Genomic DNA, 19454 nt, shown 5'->3' with positions numbered 1-19454 from the left:
GCAAGTTACAGGGTCCGAAAGGATCAAAATGCTGCAGGAAAGAATTAGTGGCCATGCCGCTACTGCTGCGTGAAGGACTGCTACAATCGCGAAAGGCAGCCTGCCATCGTTCTGTACAGGTTTCTCGGGCAGCCGTGGAGAATAAGCGTCGCAAGAAATGGATTTTAGCAGTAAGAAAGCCATGACATTTTTTGTCAGTGGAAGGAGTAAAATTATGAGTACGATGACTGTTTATGCGCAGCGCAGACACGAAGGGCCGTAAAACTAAAACGTTTGCTTTCAGTGTTCCATACACATCGCGCGCTGCGATGAATCGCATGCCATCGTAGTATTTGCATAACACAAGGTATTGCGGCTTCTGCCACTATTGTTTTATCAGTAGTAACCTTTTTTTAGCGACATTCACGACATCGAATGCATGCCAAAAGGCGGCACAAGAATATGTTCACAGCACTTCGCGGGTGATGCCAAAAGCAATGTCAAGACGGTCAATACGCATCCCGCTTACTGCCCTACTTTGTTCCCCGAAGTGTACAGAGTTCGGCCACGGTTTCCAAGCGAGAGCGTGGCAAGCTATCAAAGGCAAGATTGCATTCACTCGCGCTGACTTCTTTAATGCGTTTTGCGTACTCTGAAAGTTGAGATTACAATTGTTTAAGCAGAGGATGGGGAGGAGGAGGAAATACTTTTTTGGAGCATTCTGAACGGCCTGAAAACTGTATCACAATTAGCCGCTAAGACGACTCTAACATTACTCACAAGATAGAAGCCGAAACTAAACGGAATCTTCGTAAAGACAACCGCAGCTCCGCAGCAGATTTCCAACTGTTACTTTGTCATTAGCTAATAACGTTTTGAATCGCGTTAATTAATGACAACACCAACCGAGCTGAAGAAGGGCAACCGAAAAAGTAACAAGTGTGGTTGCGCGAACAGAGGAAACAGCACAAACACGCCGTTGTATACGCTGGGGTCACATTATTAGGCTGTAAAACAATAAAAAATTGATACTGACCTGAATCGGTGCTGTAAATAAGCTTCCCTTGCTGAGAATGGGACTTCGCAACGATGTCTGTCCCATCAATTTCTTTCACGGCGCACACGCGCGCAGGAACGTACAATCTCTAACTTCTCGCGCACGCGAGGCCGACAGTAGTAGTTCAGCCCCGTAATTGTCCGGAAATCGCACAGAAGCACTTGATACATGGGGGAACTATTTGCCAGAACAGTTTTCAAGCACAATACACCTTTCAAAAGCAATCACAGAATCGCAAAAACAAACAACCGAGAGGTGCCGAATATATGAACGCGAGCCTGCCGTCTGGCTCTCACCGACCCAAAGTTAGCTCAAGCTTCCGCGGGGCTGCGCTGGGTGTACTTTATTCGTCGCGCCCTCTGAGCAGTGACCGGTCCCTATAGAAAGAGAAGAAGAAAAAAAACGAACTTCGTTGACATTGTGGAGCAGTTCGCTTCGTCGAAATCAAAAGGGCGGTTGTGGTTTTGATGGAGCGTCGTATTGTATTTATCCTTGTTTTTATATTTGTGTTGTAAACAATCAAACTGTTTCGCCGAGTGTTCCCAGCATATACACTCCTTTTTTTAATTGACATAATGCTGGTGATGAGAGTGAGTGGTTGGTGTGTCACGGGATGCGGTGGCATGTGACGAGGAGGCAACAGGGCTTGCCAGAACAGGGTTTTTGAGATCATTACATAGATAAAATAATTCCGTATAGGCCATGCAGAGTCGCGGTATGTTCGAAATCATTTTTACCGACCTATCTTGCGGCCACGCAGCGAAAAACGATAGGCAGTGTTTACGCGCTGTTGCGAAGTTGCTATCGCACCGCTGGCAACCCGTTGTTGCATTCGGGAAGGCGTCCCCGAACCGAGTTCCATCCAAGAACCTCCTTGGTTCCATCGCCTCCGTCGTGCATGCGGTAGCGTGGTGAAGCGAGCGGCCAGCAAATGTTGTTGCCTTGAAGATGACGACAAGAAGCCGAAGGCAAACTTAAAGGGACACTGAAGTGATATGTAAACATTGCGGGATTACTAGCGCAAATTGTAGTCCGGAGTCCCCAGGCCATGTTTCGACCACTCTAGGCGCGTTTACGCGATTTTATTTAGTAGAAAAACTAATTCGAAAGTGCTGTCCTCCTCTCTTTACGCTCGCCCATTTTCTGTGGCGGATTCGTGTGACGTCAGGAGGGGATGAGCTGGCAATTGGCTGCGGTACTGCACGGCTCCCCGGCCTTCAGACAGAGTCAGTCGGCCCAGCGTTTCGTCCGCCGGCCGCCGGCGGGCCGTCGCAATCAAGGAGGTTAAAAAAAATTGCTTGGTCGCAATTCGTTCGCTTAGTTGAAACGAAGCCAGGACACGTTTGTGAATGGAAGAATGTGCCTTTCTTTACTTGGTTTGTTTGTACTCTGTATCTAGCTCCAAGTCAAGGTCGCTTCACGCAAGCGCTGCACAAGCGCACATGCGACGCTTCGCTGACTGGTACGCCAGTAGGAAAATATAAGGCCTCTTGAAGGCGGGAGAAGAGTCAGCGAAGTCAATATAGGTACTAAGGAAATAAAATCAACTGATATTTTTACCGTACAGCGTAAAACTAGGGCGCGGGAAGCACTTTTTTGCGCTGGGCGAACAAGCACAGCGGTCAGCAGCACGACTACGCATCTGCGAACGCTTTTCCGTCTACGAAATGCAATTGCTAGACGTGAGCTACTGTGGAAACTCGGGCGACGCTTACTGCACGAGCGGAGTACAACAAATAGTCACCTAAGCTGCTTGAAATGCCAAAACTAAATAAAAGTGTAAACCGGTTGTACAATATATACCCTATATATTCCGCTCCGTGGCTCAGTGGTCTGGGGCGCTAGGTGTGTCACCGCAAGTGTTTTGCAAATCACGAGTTCGAATCCCCGCGGGTACGTGCTTTTTTTTTTTTTGTAAGTTAACTTTTTTGTTTTCCGCCGACGTTTTCTATATTGAGTTCACCTCTTTTTGGGCCGCAACGTTCATGGCTACACGAACTAGTTCACAAAACGCGCGCAGGCTGGCACTGGCGCGCTAGCGAGTTCTCGTTGGCGTGCTGTTGCCATAAGCACCGACTGCTTGCGGGCAGTGGGCACAGGCCAGAATCAACAGACCCTTGGCCTGGTGCGAACACGCTTTTTACGATACAGGCATGAGGGAGGCAAGCTCCAAATATGGGGGAAAAGCGCATGACATTTGGGCGTCTGCGGGTACGCGGAGGGCGTTCATGCACTGCGTAGGTCTCGGCTAGTGAATGCTACGACTACAAGCCGTCCTGGGAGGCTTATCTTGTGCATTTTACAGCCGACAACATGGCAGAAGCGCGGTACGATGATTACTGAGATATTGAGAATGCCCATCCAACAACGCCATTGGTTATGTTTTACAGAACCGAAACCGAAACCGAAACTTGTTTGATTGCTAACCTTGGGCATCGTCCAATCACGGCGCCCCTCCTCCTAACGTCACAGCCTTAAGGCGCAACCACATGCGACGTTTTGGTCGCGTTTGGAGACCGTCCGCGGCGACGCGCGTTCAGCGCGCGCCACCAAATACACAGCAGCGCGCTCGGAGCGCCGGTGTCTGCGCATCCCAGATTTTCGGTCCGTTTTCGGCGTCTGCGCCGGATGTTGCTGTCCTCAATTTCCGGTCCCCCTCCGCACGCAACATGGCGGCTCTTTATTTGGCGGCTCTTTAGCACTTTATTTAATAGAACATCAATTTAACGTGTTTTGTTTGTTGAAGTTTTGATTATTCTTCAGTTTATTAAGAATGACTTAAACAGAACGATGCTGCCTTTACCAAAGTAAGTCTGGCAACTTGGATCGGAGAAGCGCTCTTCGCACGTCTCATGTGGTTGCTCGCCCTCTCCAACGCCCGTTCCGCGTCGGCGCCAGGCGCCGCAGACGGTTGCAAGACGCGGCCAAAACGTTGCATGTGGTTGCGCCTTTAGTTGGTGCGGCCGCCGCAAACCGCGCATGGTAGTTTTTCTTCTTTCGCGCTTTGTAAAATAATTACCGATTTGTCAACCGGATAAACGATGAAAAGTGTGCTAATTTGAGCCAGTCTACGCAGTGCAAGCAAAAACGGGAGCTTGACAAATTCACTTCAGTGTCCCTTTAACTGGTTTACTGCATGGCGAGACATGAACCGAAGCAAGACAATAACAATACCCTTCCGGGCGAGGTTACAGTACAGGACTCGAGCAGAGTGACAGCATTGATTCGCTGCTCCAACAGCAATGGAATTCTGCGCTTGGGGCCCTGTTGGGAATGACCGTACCAGCGCTGGTACCAAGGTTGTGACTCGCATCCCAGCTTGTCACCGATGTTGGGAATCAGCCGCCCCGACGCTGTCTCCGCTGTTGGGACTGGGCCCGCTCACCGCAGCCACCACTGTTGCGACTGCAGCCATCCGAGCGCAGTCACGACTCACCGGTGTAGCGACGTTGCCTTGCTCCGTCCGCTATCGACGCGGCGTAGAGCAGAGCGATGAAGTTCTCGAGCCGACGAAAAGTTGAAGTAAATGTTACTTCAACTTTTCGTCGGCTCGAGAACTTCAATCGATTCAGAAGGGGTGCACGGCAACGTTGCACAGAAAGTTCTGTGGTGCCGGTGCAGTGCAGCAGCGTGGTTCCGCGGTGCCGTGCATCACGGCTGCACCGTCAGCAGCGCCCCTGCGTGTTTACAATCGAACGAGGTGCAGGCATAGTCGTCTGCTAATCATCCTCGCCTGTCGTCCTCTACAACTGTATGTTTACGGCCATCTGGGTTGCGTCGTACGCATCAGCGGTGACGCTAAGTTCGTTCCGCGTATCTTCGAGCTCGACGGACATTTTCACGCGGTCGCCGCAACTGCCGGTAGCCGCCTGCCAACCCGCAACGCCCCAACGCTCACGGCACCGAATCGCTGCACCTCCTCCGTAGCAGGTGCAGCGGTTCTCTGCACCGCGGCGGCACCGCTGCTGCACCATGGGCAATCGAGCGACGCGGTGCCCGGCACCATTCCTGCAGCGGCGAATCGAGCGCTTTGGTGCAGCGCACCGTGCAACGTTTCAGGCGTTGCAGGGAATCGCGTCTGAATAAATATGGAACTATTTATATACAGTATGTACAAGGGTAAGCAAACGTTACATAGCTCGCACAAAGGCGGCAGCACCGCTTCACTCGGTACCTCCGAAAAGTGCCGCCGAAGAATGCCGCCGGAGAGAATGCCGACGATAAGTGCCTCCGGGCGGGTTTTTATACCCCCGGAAGCCCCGAGAAGTTTGAATCGGTCCAATCAGGACTCTCGGTGGCTGAAGTTTAAAATCCGACGAATGGTAGCGAAGCGGTTTAGTCAGCCGAGCCGCCACGATAGGGAAATGAAGGGCGACGCCCACGCCGTCTCCGCGAGCTCACCTCCAGGCGAGTAGCGACATGTCCATTGCCGGACGTTCACCCGATGCAGGATTCGGCCGAGCCGCCGCTGCGCAAAATGAGAGGCGACTCTGCGGCGGGGCAAGTCTGGGCAAGTCGGCCGTGGGCGGTTTGGTCTGGTTTGGACGAGGCGTGAATCGGACCCGCTGTTGGCGCGTCACCCCGTGCAACGAATTTGAGCCGGCCGCTCTGGCACTACAGCCCCCCGTATTTATACCCAAAGTGCTAACTAGAGTGAACTAGAAGGAGTTGAGTGGGACGAGCAGCCGGCTCCGCGCCTGCTTCGCGGTGAAGCGCAGTTTGTGGAAAGTTGGCGTGGCGGCGCTGCGGTCGCAGTGGATTGGGTTGTGCCTGTCTGAACTGCGAGCGGTGGCATAGGATATCGTAGTGCGCCGAGCTTGGCGTGTGTTGTAAAGGCAGTAAAGGTCTACTCAGTCGCTTGTCTAAAACCTGTGCGGGTCCGCTGCTTCTGTTTGTGATGTGATGAGGTTTGGATAACCAGTTTCGACACCTTCGTAATGCCTAAAGCAAGGCATCGGCACTGTTACGCTCCGGGATGCCGCACCGGCTACGCAGGCGTCAAAACGGAGAGAAAGCTGTCGCTCTTCAGCGTCCCGAAGGATGAAAACAGGAGAAAAATATGGGAAAGAAACCTTCATCGTGGTGATAAACCGCTTCAAGAGAACTGTGCGGTATGTGAGCTTCACTTTGAGGAACGCTTCATCCAGCGTGACTATGTGCACGTTGTCGGCGGCCAAGAAGTTAGAATCGCCCGCGGTGTGCCCTCGCTGACGCCAGATGCAGTTCCCACAGTCTTGCCTAACGCTCCGAAATATCTGAGCTCGAAAGCTCCGCCCAAACGCGCTCCTCGAAAACGGGAAGCGCCTGCCGTGCCCGAAACACACAACGGGAAGAAAGCCTGCAATGACGCGCCCACTACTGTTGACGAGTGCCTCGAAAGTGAAGACTGTGTACCGGTGGGACTCGACAACTTGCGAGAACTGAAGACGCCGACTAAATATTGGTCGGTGCACCAGTTTCCTGGCTTTGACGGCGTTGTGTACGCACTCTCGAACTTGGAAACGTGCTCCGGAACAGTTACGTCAGAAAGAGCAGTTCTCTTTTATTTCAGCCCGGCCAAGCAGGCCAGTTTCAAAACATTCCTCAATGGAAAACTCGTCGCCGAAGGAATTTTGAGAACTGTGCTGCAGGCAGAGCAAGCCCTTCTTCACGCATCTGAACTGCTGAAGTGTCCATGGGTGCGCTCTCCACTTCTGCTGTAACCGAAGGGGACCTAACGACGAAGCTTCTGAGTCAGACAAATGTCATTCGTGGCTCTTTCTACAACAAGAAGTGCACAGCTAGCGAAGGTAAATATGGCATTAAGGTCGCATGCAGATTCTATGATTGCATAGAATGTGTACTGCATTCTTCCCAAGAAGTGACTGCTTTGTGCGGTAATTACCGAAAGGTGCAAACCGAATTTCAGCGTAAACATTTAAAACACCATTGCGTTCACCTTTAGGTACTGCCTTTTGATGCGCTCCGCAGTATGTATGCCTTACCTAGCCCGGCAATACGTCCATTCTGTTTTTACGCACAATTACATAACATAATAGGTACCTGTACACAGTTGCGGGGTATATTTATGAGGAAACTGCACAACTTACTTGTGTAATAACACCTAGGATATGACGCGTGCTATGTTAGAGCCCGTAAGCAACTTCTGGGTCTAGTTTCTGCTGGCTCACCTGGAATGGTGAAGTCTTGATTTCCAGCTGTAAAGTCCATACATAAAAATTTGGGTGTGACCGACATCATCCAAATACATAACCAGTAACAAGGATTGTTTTTCCCCAAACAAGTAAGATTTGTATTTTTTTTTCAGGAACACCATGTCTTTCGTGTCGTTACTTACGCAAGGCCCTGCTGACTCGGATGTCTCGTCTGAGGAATCACCATCGAAAACAAGCAATGACAGCGGCGCAAAAGCTGAGATGCGCATTACAAAGGCAAAGGCGCTTGTGCAGGAAGGTGCTGAGCTTGAACGGGCAGGTAGAAAGAATGAAGGCTGCAAACGCCAAAATTAAAAGGGAAGCATTCGAAGAGAAGATCGCCCTACTACCAAGAAAGCAGCAACAGAGTGTGCGTCATTGTTTTGCAGCTTCCAAGCGAAAAAGCACGAGGGGCATGCACTTCACAAAGGAATGGATTCTTGAGTGCATCTTAATGAAAATGAAGAGTCCCAGACTGTACAAGCACATCAGGAAGCAAAACATCCTCGTACTACCCAGCAACACCACCCTGAAGAAGTACACTGCTGCTTATAAAACAGGCTTTGGTTTTTGTAAAAAAATGCTGGAAGCTTTAGAAGCAAAAACAAGCTCAATGGACACCTTCAAGCGCCACGGCGGACTTCTCGTTGACGAGATGAAGTTGTCTGAACACTTCTCAATGGAGAAAACTGGAAAGCTGCGTGGCTTCGTGGATTTGGGACCCTTCACGCCTGCCAAGGATGCTAACCTTCTGTGCGACCATGGCATGGTGGTGATGTTTGTTCCGTTTGCTGGAAAGTTTTCCCAGATCCTGGGAGCTTTCGCTGCAAATGGAAATGTGAAAGGCGAGCTTCTGTGCAAAATTCTTGTTGAGGCGACAATTTTGGCCGAGAAAGCAGGACTCTTCATCCACTTTGTGACTTGCGATGGGGCCACCTGGAATAGGAAGATGTGGACATTGATGGGCATTCGAGGATCCACCAGGAAGATTATCTGCAGAGTCCAGCACCCTGTTGATACGAAGAGAAACCTCCATTTTCTGTCGGATTTCCCCCACCTGGTGAAATGCCTTCGAAACTCCCTGCTGAAGGGTGGCTTCACCACACCAGGTGGACGGGTAAGGGTTCTTTTCTTTTTATGGGTTTACTTAAAATGTGTGGGAAGCAACTTAGCATGGTTTTATTAACAATGCAGGTATCTACGTACTTCGTCAAGGAAGCCTTCAATCTTGACAAGAACAATGTGACGTTGAAGGCGATGCCAGGATTGACAACTCGCCATTTCGAGCCAAGTAGCTTTGAAAAGATGCGAGTCTCCTTGGCTTTCCAGCTCTTCGGTGACCATGTGTTGCGTGGCCTGCATCACTACAAGGGCACCTTAGAATCAGACTATGGAAGAGGAGCCATAGATGCAACAGAAGTATTCTTCAGGTAATTAGATTGCTGGGGAGATTATCAAGTCGTGGTTGATGTGGTCTTAAAAATTATACCCGGTATAACTGCTGTCCTACTAATGTTACCTCGTATTCCTAACCCACATACTCATGACTTTCTTGCTTTTTTTTTGTTTGTTTCAGAATGATGAATACTCTGATAAAGGTCATGACATCCCGCTTCAAGTCTGAAGCACTGTGGCCCAATTCAGCGGGAGCAGCTGCGCTGTCAAGCTTCCTTGAGTACATCACAAAGTGGGAGTGCGCCACCGGTGGTGTTGGGTTCATCAGCGAAACAACAGCTGTCGGCTTCCGTGTGACGCTGTCAAGCGTGCTGTCCTTGCTTGAGTATGTCACAAAGGAGCACCGCTACAAGTACCTGATGACCGCGAATCTTAGCCAGGACCCCGTCGAGAACCTGTTCGGGATTGTGCGGCAATCATCGGGCTGCAATGATCATCCCACACCAGAGCAGTTCCTCATTACTGTTAACTGCCTCAGCTTTTATAGATTGGCAAGGCCAGTGACTGGCTCTAGTGTGGAGCCAGTGGTACTGACAGCACTTCTGGACACAGGAGATGCGTGCCCGGAAGCAACTAGCCTGCAAGAAACAATTGACAAGCTCATTGCACAAGGCGACCTTGACAGTCAGGGAGATACTGTGAGCCTGGAGCAGGCTATCCCTGTCGATCATAATAGCCTTGTGCAAAAGAAAAGTGACTCGCGCCTGGTTTACCACATGGCAGGGTATGTTGCCAAAAAGTGTGTGGAGAAGTCAGGGTGTGACACATGTCGTGCCTTCCTGCTTGTTCCTGCCTCAGAGGGGAGGACACACGTCGAGTCTGCTTTTACAAGTTTTTGTGATAAGGGTGGATTGCTGTATCCATCGGCCGAGCTGTTTGACTTTGTCAACTACCTAGAGAGTATCTTCACGGACTGCTTCAGCCTGAACCGCCTGCATGCCAACAGCATTTTGGATGTGCTGTCACTTGTGAAGGGCAAAGACAAAATTGTTGGCTGTGCTGCGCATGAAGCTGACTTGAAGGCTAAAATAGTGCACTTCTACATTGTCACCCGTCTACACTTCCTAATAAAAGGTGTGAACAGGGCAAAAGAAGAAAGGCGCAAAATGGCCCAGCTTCTAAAAGTGCGCAGGTGCACGTGATGTCCCAATGCAAGTCGTCACATCAAATTCTAAGTTGCTTACCGTTTTGTTCCTATGAATAAACATGCTGATCTGCTGTTGCTTGATCAGTTGATGTAACAGTTCTTGTGTATGACTATGCTATTTTCTCGACATAAACGGTTGAAATTAGGTGACCTCGGTCCATTGGCAATGAATGGACAAGGGGGCTTGTTTTTCAAATCTAGATGTACATTGTACCTTATTGATTTAATTACATTTTTAGCAATCTTCACATCTCTCGAGGCAGCCTTTTCAATTATTCCGTCTCTCCACACTCCCTACTCTAGTTCTTTGCCTTTTCAGCATCAATACGCGTGAAGCACCGTATTTCTTCAAACCTTAAAATTCTGTAATAAAATGTTAGTAATGGTAATGCATACATATCACTATATCTTAGTAGTATTGCGTAGCATGCGTAAAAGCGTTGAATTCTTCAATAAAATATGTGAGTGTTGTAATGTATATCTCGCTATACCTTAGCAAACGGTAGCATACCCCTAGTAGTGGGCTGGTACGCCCAGAACGTCGTGGTCACAAGAAAAAAGTAAAGAGGTTAAGAATATCAAACGGCAGTTTCAAAAGGCGCACAAAGAACTGAGCAAAGCACTGCGGTGCTGGCAGCGATCGCTCAAGGGCGCTCCGGACAGCCTGAAGGCCACAACTGCAAATTCGTGTAGTAGAAAGTGTGACACGGAAGTTAGCTTCACAACATCATTAAATGTTTTATTTCGTAGAGAACGGTGCTTAAAAATTTGCGTAACATTGAAATACAAGCTGATTCCCTGATTGGCTTCAGCAAGGAATCACACCGGCGCAATGAAAGTTCGCGCAACGCTTCGACGATGGAGCACGGAACAACAACAAAAAACAGGGCGCAATATTGCAGCATCTCCCGTGGTAGTGTGAACTTCCCGCCAGGTACATAGTGGTGTACCTTCCCGTTTGTCCGTTAGGCGGTGCTCGAAAGCAAGGAAGAGGACGAGGAGTGCGCGCCGAACGAAGGAAAAGAGGAAGAAGACCGTGGAACGGTTGAGGCTAGCCAGAGCTCGTTTCTTGTGGGCACAAGTTCGCCTTGTCTAATAAACCCAGTTTGCCTTTTTTATTGTAACCATCGTTACAAAAGTGGTGGAGGAGCTGGGTACATGATACCCCAATCATCCAGGCCTGTCCACGTCGAAGTGTCGCCCGTACACCAGCGGACCAGCCGTCGCCTACTCGGACTGCCGGCGGAGTGCGGCCTTCTACCTGATCGGGCAACCAAGAAGATTGTAGGCAACACCGCCACTGTGAACACGAACATGACTGACGCCCCTCTCCAGTACGTGGTGCAACAGCCGCGTACACCAAAAGTCTTCTACGGCGAGCCTTATGAAGACGTGGAAGACTGGCTGGACCACTTCGAACGGGTCGCCACGTTCAACGGCTGGGACAATAACCATAAGCGGCGACAGGTATACTACTCTCTTGAGGAAGGTGCGCGAACGTGGTTTGAAAACCATGAATCCACACTTTCGTCGTGGGAGGAGTTTCGTCAGCGCTTACTAGCCACTTTCATGAGCAGCGACCGCAAAGAAAAGGCCGAGGCTGCCCTTCAAGCACGAAATCAGCGCCAGAACGAGAGTGTTACCATGTACACCGAGGATATGGTCCGTCTTTGTAGGCGCGCAGATCCCGCCATGACGGACGAGAAGAAGGTACACCACTATGTACCTGGCGGGAAGTTCACACTACCACGGGAGATGCTGCATTATCGTTGGAAAGCCTGTGTAAATATCTGTGAGTTTATCCTGACGAGTTCTTTTTAACCCCGCAATCGGTTTGGCATTTGCGTGAGCAGTAAATTCAGGCGAAGCGCGAAAAGCGCGGCTGGCGTGCATCGGCGCGCTCAGTCGACTAGAATCCACTTCGCCCGCAGCGCCCTCTATACTGTCGACATTTGCCGCCTCGGGTGGAGCGCTCCGTTCGTCCCACTCAACTCCTTCTAGTACACTCTAGTGCTAACGGTCAAACAAGCCTTCCCCCTGCTATTGCACACGGCGCGACATGGTACAGACACACACAACGCTCTTTCCAGAGTTCGTGAGGGGTCGGTAGTAGTGGCGCACACTGAGTCCGAGAGAGGGGAAGAGAAGGTTTCTCCGCTGCGGCTTTCGCGTTAATTCGGACGTGTATCTGCACGTCGCGTTTGCCGCCGCCGAAGTTTGAATAACGCCGGCAGCGAGCCGCCAGCGATCCGGCCTTTCCCAGGCATGTTTAGGCTTGTTGGGATCCGTTGGCTGTCGCTGCAAGCCTGAGTCACCGACACAGAGTCGCCCATTCGAAAGGCGCACGTAGTGGAGGCTCCGCCAGAAAGCACAAAAGCGCTGCACGAAGCTTGCAGCACAGCGGAACGCTGATTCGTAACAGCGCGTAGCATGTCGTCATTTTCTGCGTAGTTAAACGTAATTTACAAGAGTGCGAAGTGGTTAAACAGCAGGTAGCTGGGAAGGCCCTTTTCTTCCTTCACTTAATTTTCCAACCTTGTTAACTTCCGGGATTACAGTAGAATTCAAGGATATGTTAAACCGCAGCTCTAGTACACTGTTCAGTGGACAATGAGTCAATGAAGCGTTTATTAGCGAGCCCTAAAAAGAGCCAGATGACATTTCTTCTGGTGCGTCATCATCATCATGGTGAGCCTAGTTATGCCCACGGAAAGGCGAAGGCTTCTCTGGCGCACAGGCCACTACTAATAATAGTAGTAGTAACACTAACAATATGATAGCATTTATAACACTGAATGTTGTCATCATGGGGGAGCAGAAAGACATTTGCCATGGATGCCTTCCCAGCCAGGTGCGGCACTTCTGGTCCGAACCTGATCCAGACCCAGATTTATGTAATTTTCTTTTCACCTCAATCACGTAACAAGGACCTTTCCTTGGAAATTTGGCGTCAATGCGAACATTGTTTGACCTGGTTTTTATTCTTTCAGCCGACGGCCAATTTCCGGATCATTTGTGTGCCCGGAACGCCAGATTTTTGACCTACCGAGTAAACTAACGTTTTCGCATTAAAATAACGGAAATTAGGTTTTCACGGTGTGGCCGAACTCAAATAAAATTGTTGTCTCTTGACCACCTTTTAACCCGTTCCGAACATCATCCGGGACCATGGAGGTAACATACAAAAAAAAAAAAAAAAGAAACGCTCGGCGCGTGTTAAAGAACCCAAAATGCAAAATGGTCTACTTATTCGCAGCCATTCACTACAGCGCGCTTTACAGCTAGATAGCGCTGGTGTGTTAATAAAACTATAGCGCTTCTTCTAGGAGTTGAATAGCAGGAAACAAAGCGAAAGCGCAGTAAGAAATGAAAAAATAAACCTCGGGGAACTTAAGTCTGCTTACATGCTTTAAAGAGACAGCCTGGTGGTACTTATCAAAGCATTCTTCACTGCTACATTGTATTTGCGTTTCTTTCTTCGCCTTTTGGCGTAATTACTCTGACAGGCCCCTTTACTGCTACATTGTGTCTGCGTTTCTTTTTTCGCTTTTGTTAATAATTCAACAGGCAGACTGGTCCGTGACACACGCCACAGCTTCTCCAGAAGCAGAGTTCGGCTCGGCTGGGGTGCCCCTTTTCTACACACGTGCCGTAGCATTCGCATGTCACGTGGCACCCACTATTTTATTTTTCTTATACTGTTCGCACACACCTTTTTCGCCAGCTTCTATATAGGCGCCTCTCCGCTCCTGTTTCTAGGTCGCTTAATATTACGCAGCTGGGCCTTCAAGACGGTCGAGTGCGGAGCCCAGTAAGCGCATTTGAGGACTTTTACTCCAGCCTGTTTAATTTGCAGATTGGATTAGACCCCGTGCCCGAGGAAGTTCTGAGCGAGCTCCCAAAGATATCGGAGGATTTGAGAGAATTAATCAACTCTCCAATAACTGCAGCGGAGGTAGAATCCGTAATCAAACAGCTACCCAGAAACAAGTCCCCAGGTCCAGACGGGATTGTCTCAGAATTTTACATGACTTTTCAAAAATGGTTAAGTCCAATACTCGCTTCAGTTTTCGAGGACACAATGCACAAAAAGCTACTTCCTCCTTCCATGCGAAATAGCCACCTGGTCCTCCTGCCGAAAACACCACAATCCGGTCCAATTCCAAGCACATCCGATTTCCGCCCGATTTCCCTTTTGTCGTCAGACTACAAAATCCTGGCTCGGATACTGGCTCATCGACTCGAAACGGCCCTTAGTACGGTGGTGGGCCCACACCAGACTTGCGGCTTCAAAGGGCGAACAATAAATTCCAACCTTCACTGGATGAGGACCGCTTGTGAGGCGGGAGAGCTAGGGTTAACACCACTGGCTGTGCTACAGCTCGACCTTAGGAAGGCATTCGACAGGGTACAACGGCCTTTCCTGTTCACACTCCTCAGGCACTGCGGAGTAGGAGACACCATGATGGAGTGGATCCAGATATGCTACACTCAAATCACGACGAGCATAATCGTTAATGGGCAAGTAGGAACCCCCATCATGGTACAAAACTCTGTCCGCCAAGGCTGTCCAATGTCTCCACTACTTTTTGCTCTTTACCTGGAGCCGCTGTGTCGCATGGTTGCTGCGTCCACCAAAATCGAAGGACTCTTTATGGGCGGACGGGAACTCCGAGTGTTGGCATATGCCGACGACGTTGCCCTTATCTGCACAACAGCTGCCCAAGCCGGAGAAGTACTCCGACTGGCACATCAGTTCTGCGGTTTCTCCGGTGCAGAGCTGAACCTTGAAAAATCCGAGGGAGCCTGGTTGGGGTGCTGGGAAAGGAAGCCGCGCAAGTGCTTCAACATGCGGTGGTCGGACCGCGTTGAGACATATCTAGGGGTAAAGATCGGAGTGGGCCAGGCGGTGGCGCCTCGATGGAAATCAAAAGTTGACGCGGCCGAATGGAAGCTTCACCCCTGGAGGAACCGTAACATATCCATTTATGCAAGGTCCCTCTTGTGCAACATGGTAGCCTACCCCGCAATTCTGTACGCAGCGCGCATTACCACCATCGATGCCGGCTCGATACAGAGGCTACACCGGTCGTGGGCAGTGTTCGTTTGGCGGTCGCAATACGAGCCCATGCGCCGCACCAATCTCTTCTGGAGCGTGGAGGGGGGTGGCATTGGACTGATAAACGCAGAACTCAAGCTCGTAGTCCAGCGCTTCCTTTTCTTCCGCGACCAGGTCGACCCGTTTCTTCAGGCGGCCATCCAATGCATAGGCTCCTTTCACTTGCGGCCGTGGCTTGCCACATCAGCGCCTGTCGATCACGGCTCTCGCACCACCGGGTTCTACAGGGAGATAGCGAGCGCGGTGGCTTCACTTCAGACGCGTTTTTCTTGGGAATACCTGCTCGCTGTGAAGCCGCGAAAGTTATACTGGGACCTAGTTGCTCAGACACTGCCACCACCCCTGTACCGTCAGCCACCGGTCCCTCATGGTGGAGGCGATGTTCTCAAGCGAGTCAGGCAATCCCCCATCCCAGTCGGCACAAAAGATTTTTTCTTCCGTTTCCACGCGGCAGTGTTGCCAGTCATGGCGCGTCAGCAGGAGCGGGGCTTCTTCCTCCCCTGGGGCGCCGGATGCCTCCTGTGTGGCAAACCGGAAACCGCAGAACATGCATTCCTTGACTGCAACACGGCGATGTATTTCTGGCACGAAATACAATCGTGCTTCAGAACGTCGTGGAACATCACTTGGCCGGGCCTCAAGTTCCTGTGCGCGGACACAGAGCACCACGCTTTCCGTGATTGTGTCCTAGCCATCGGACTACACGCCCTCTGGAAAGCGAGGGTAGAAGCAGTGGAGTGCGCCCTCCACCCACAACCCGCATGGCGACACTTTCTGCGGGAGGTCCAATGGACGGTCAGCGCATTGGGCACATCTGACTGCGACCTGGAACTGCGAAGGAAGCTCGCCCGAGGCAGCCATGCGCTGAAGCGCTACAAAACAAATGAGGAAAGGCGCAGGCAGGGAAAAGCCTAAGCCAAAAAAAAAAAAAAAAGGGGGGGGGGGGGGCGCTGGAGCGTTCAACGGGCCAGCGTATCTACGTTGACCAAGTCCTCCTTTGAGAAACAGGAGAGATAGCGCCAGCCATAGGACACACACAATTCCTTTAGCCTTTGTTTTTGTAGAGCCTGTGCTTCTGTTTCTCATTGTCCTCCTATTTTTGTTTCGTGTCTCTTTGCCCCTTTTTTTGCTTCTCCTGGTTTCACGTTCGTTGTCACCTTACCCGCCAAACATGTAACCGACACATCCACTGTCAGACCTGCTCCTGAACCATGTGTAACACTCGGCATGACGTGTATATTTATGTGTAAATAAAGTTATTGTTTCAGAAAAAAAAAAAAAAAAATCCGTCGATAGCTCAGTTGGTAGAGCGGTGGACTGTAGAGGCTTCTGATGCAGGCATCCATAGGTCGCTGGTTCGAATCCGGCTCGACGGATTTTGTTTTTCTTTTTGATTTCCTTTTAAATGCCCACGATTTAGTATTCTTTTACCGCTCGCTCTGCTTTTCTATCAAGCTGATAGGCACGCCTCGGTGACTGTTTCTATATAATTTTTTTTTTCACGAGCTGCCTTCACCAGAGCCAAAGCTACGCGTTACCGAGGCGGCGTCACCTGCCCAAACGAGGGAAACCCCAGCGTCTATTGCTGATTTGTCTCATCCGGCCTTTGTGGAATGTCGCGGTGGAGTAGACGCGCTCGTCGGGTGGCTTACGAGAGCCGTGCAGCATCCACCACGCTGCACACAGCTTGTGAAATTAACTATAGCTCGTTTCTACTATGCATCTCAAGGCCGCGGGCTCCGTTTCGTCTCGTTGGAAGGTGTTCTTGAATAACCCCGGCGGCGAAAAAAATGGTACAAAAACCCAAGGAAGGCCATAAGCGAACTAAAGCATGTCAGCCGTGTATATGAGATGATTAATGCTGAGCAGAGTGCAATATATAATGATTGATTATTGCCTGATGGTAACGATTATTAGTAAATTAGTGGCTGACAGAGGCTCAGCGTTGTGCTGCTGAGCCCAAGGACAAGGGTTCGATCCCGGCCGCAGTGGCTGCTTTTCAGATGGAGGCGAAAAGCGAAAACGCCCGTGTATCGACATCTCGGCGCACTTTAAATATCCCCAGGTGATCAAAATTAATCCTGAGTCCTCCACTACGGCGCACCTAATAGCCTAGGTGTAGCGTCGGTGCGTGAACCACATAGTCAATCAATCACCAATTATTTGTTTGTTGGCTTCGTCCAGCGGCCGCAGCTGAAGCAAGTTGGCCACGGCGTCAGTGCGTCGAAAGGCAAGCACTCATCGCTACGTTTTAAGAAGACCTTGCCCATGTCGCTTTGAATTAGCTGCGGTGACGGTTTTTATAATTTCAAATCAGAAACACCCGTGCTCGAAAGTAGCGATTACACTTGCAGCAACTCTAAAACGTGCACATGTCAGAATGCGCAAGTACGTGGCGAGGCAAGGAAGCCAGAAACGACGGCGCGCTTGTCGTGTCTCGTTTGCTTCATGTTTGAGGTATTTATTGATAAAATTACGTGAAGAATGAAAGTCCACCCGCAGACGTAACTTTTAGCGCCTTGGGGTGCACAATGGAACGCCTGCTGGTGTGTGTGGATGCGTGCGTGTGTGTGAAAGAGAGAGAGAGAGAGAGAGAGAGAGAGAGAGAGAGAGAGAGAGAGAGAGGGAGGGAGGGAGGGAGGGAGGGAGAGGGGGGAGGGGGAGAGAGAGAGAGAGAGAGAGAGAGAGAGAGAGAGAGAGAGAGAGAGAGAGAGAGAGAGAGAGAGAGAGAGAGAGAGAGAGAGAGAGAGAGAGAGAGAGAGAGGGGGGGGGGGAGGGGACGACATATTGATACAAAGAAGAGAGAGGGTATGGTTACATGTTTTAGCGCTGTCCCACACGTTAGGTTAGGTACCGACAATATCAAACCCCTGCGTTATCGAGCCAGCGGCTAAAAATGCATGTATGAGCTCTATCACGAAGCCCGTGTTCTTACGGCCCTCTTGGTGCTCGGCTAAGCGCAGCTCTCAAACGGTCCAAGTACATAGCGCAAAAATGGCACACAAAAAGAACACGGACAGGCGCTACCTGTCCGTGTCCTCTTTCTCGTGTGTCTATTTGCGCTACTTATCATGTACTTAGACCGTAACCAACAGGCCCAGCAACACGTTCTTCTAAAGCCCTCAGACGGGAGCGCTCGCAACATAGGCCCTGACGGTGCAATGCTTTCCGTGGACACCTGCAACCATGTAACGGAAAACACCTCAGGGAGAGAGCAGCCAGTTAAATCGATTGCTTGGGACCGCCACTTCGGCAGGTTTCATTGAGCACCTCGTAAGAATTCGTTTCCAGATATACTTCATGCACCCTTGATTCGGTTCAGTGAATAATTATTCACTGGAGTAGCCTCTACACCAGTTTCGTTATTGGTATGGCTACTAGTAGTGCTGTCATTTGTTTGCACTGTGTCCAATGCATTTTTCATCACTCTTTAGCCATGCATTTGCATCCCAGGCCCTGTCGACGGAGCTCACCCTTAAAGCCATGGCTGCTGCTGCTGAACAAAGACGGAAAAGTAGAGGTTGAACGTGTCTGACTCACCTTGATGCTCGTTCTTTGTTGACGTCTGCGTATAACGATGCCATGAATTCGCAGTTGCTCAGGGGAATCGCCGCCTTGTGAGCACAGTGCTTACGAATCTATTTTTCTTTTGTAAGAAAGCAGACTAGTGTTTACCGAGGAGTTGCCGCTGGAGAGGTAGTTCTTAAAATGAAGCTTGTGCCCCAAATGTGTCCGGTAGTTCACTTTGCTCACACCAATCGCTTATGTTTGCAAATGTGGGCGTGTAAGAGTTAATTTTGTTTTCATTTTCAGGGATGTATTGATTGGTACGTATTGAAACAGCTTGTTGAATGTAAGTCTTTTTAGTTTGCGTGAAATTGTATTGTTTGGGGACTTATAAGAACCACCCGACCACAGAATGGTCCATAATAGGACATGTTTATTACATATGTATATTTAATGTACAAAGAGCAAATGTGTACACACGGGTCTTCATGGAGAGAGACGAGACTGTCAGTCTCGGCATAGAGCAGCCCGGCTCATGTATACGTTTGAACCTCACAAAATGCCACCCTTAGTTAACCTGCAGATATAGGTCAACTCAGAGCACACAGCCACTGCTTTGTCAAGCTGTGGGATCCCGTCCCTATTCCGCACCACGAGCGTTTCCGGCAGAGTGGTGCTGGAAAGAATAGCGTAATTTCTGCTGCAGTGAAGCAATTACCCGTTGAACCTGTGTGCGGGCGTTTGCCCGCTTCCGCGTCTTCTCTACGCCCAGGCGGAAAGCTGAGGCTTAATGCTGGCACTTCAAGCTTTGTGTAAGCGTACTGCATTGCCAGTAATACCCTATCGCCTGGTGGCAAGCTGTTGAGTACGCCGCTGGACTCCGTCAGCTTCCTGCCACTTGTGCTGCCTTTCCAGCCTTCAAAAATAAAAGTCTGTACTCATTTTGGGCAATTCCAAATAAAAATTTGGCAGTATTGTGGTTCTTGTAGCGAAACC

General features: G+C 50.1%; 1 non-coding gene across 1 annotated transcript; it reads left to right on the top strand.

Annotated features, from left to right (window-relative positions):
* The first annotated feature begins 16237 nt into the window (after positions 1–16237).
* Trnay-gua (transfer RNA tyrosine (anticodon GUA)) lies at positions 16238–16327 on the top strand. The gene is given in 2 exon segments: positions 16238–16274; positions 16292–16327. It is a non-coding gene; the product is annotated as a tRNA-Tyr (tRNA).
* Positions 16328–19454: the final 3127 nt, after the last annotated feature.

The sequence above is a fragment of the Haemaphysalis longicornis genome, unplaced genomic scaffold (genome assembly GCF_048455015.1).
Source record: "Haemaphysalis longicornis isolate Haplotype H1 unplaced genomic scaffold, Haemaphysalis longicornis Haplotype H1 scaffold_1, whole genome shotgun sequence".
NCBI lineage: Eukaryota > Metazoa > Arthropoda > Arachnida > Ixodida > Ixodidae > Haemaphysalis > Haemaphysalis longicornis.
This window is presented reverse-complemented; position numbering and strand designations above follow the sequence as displayed.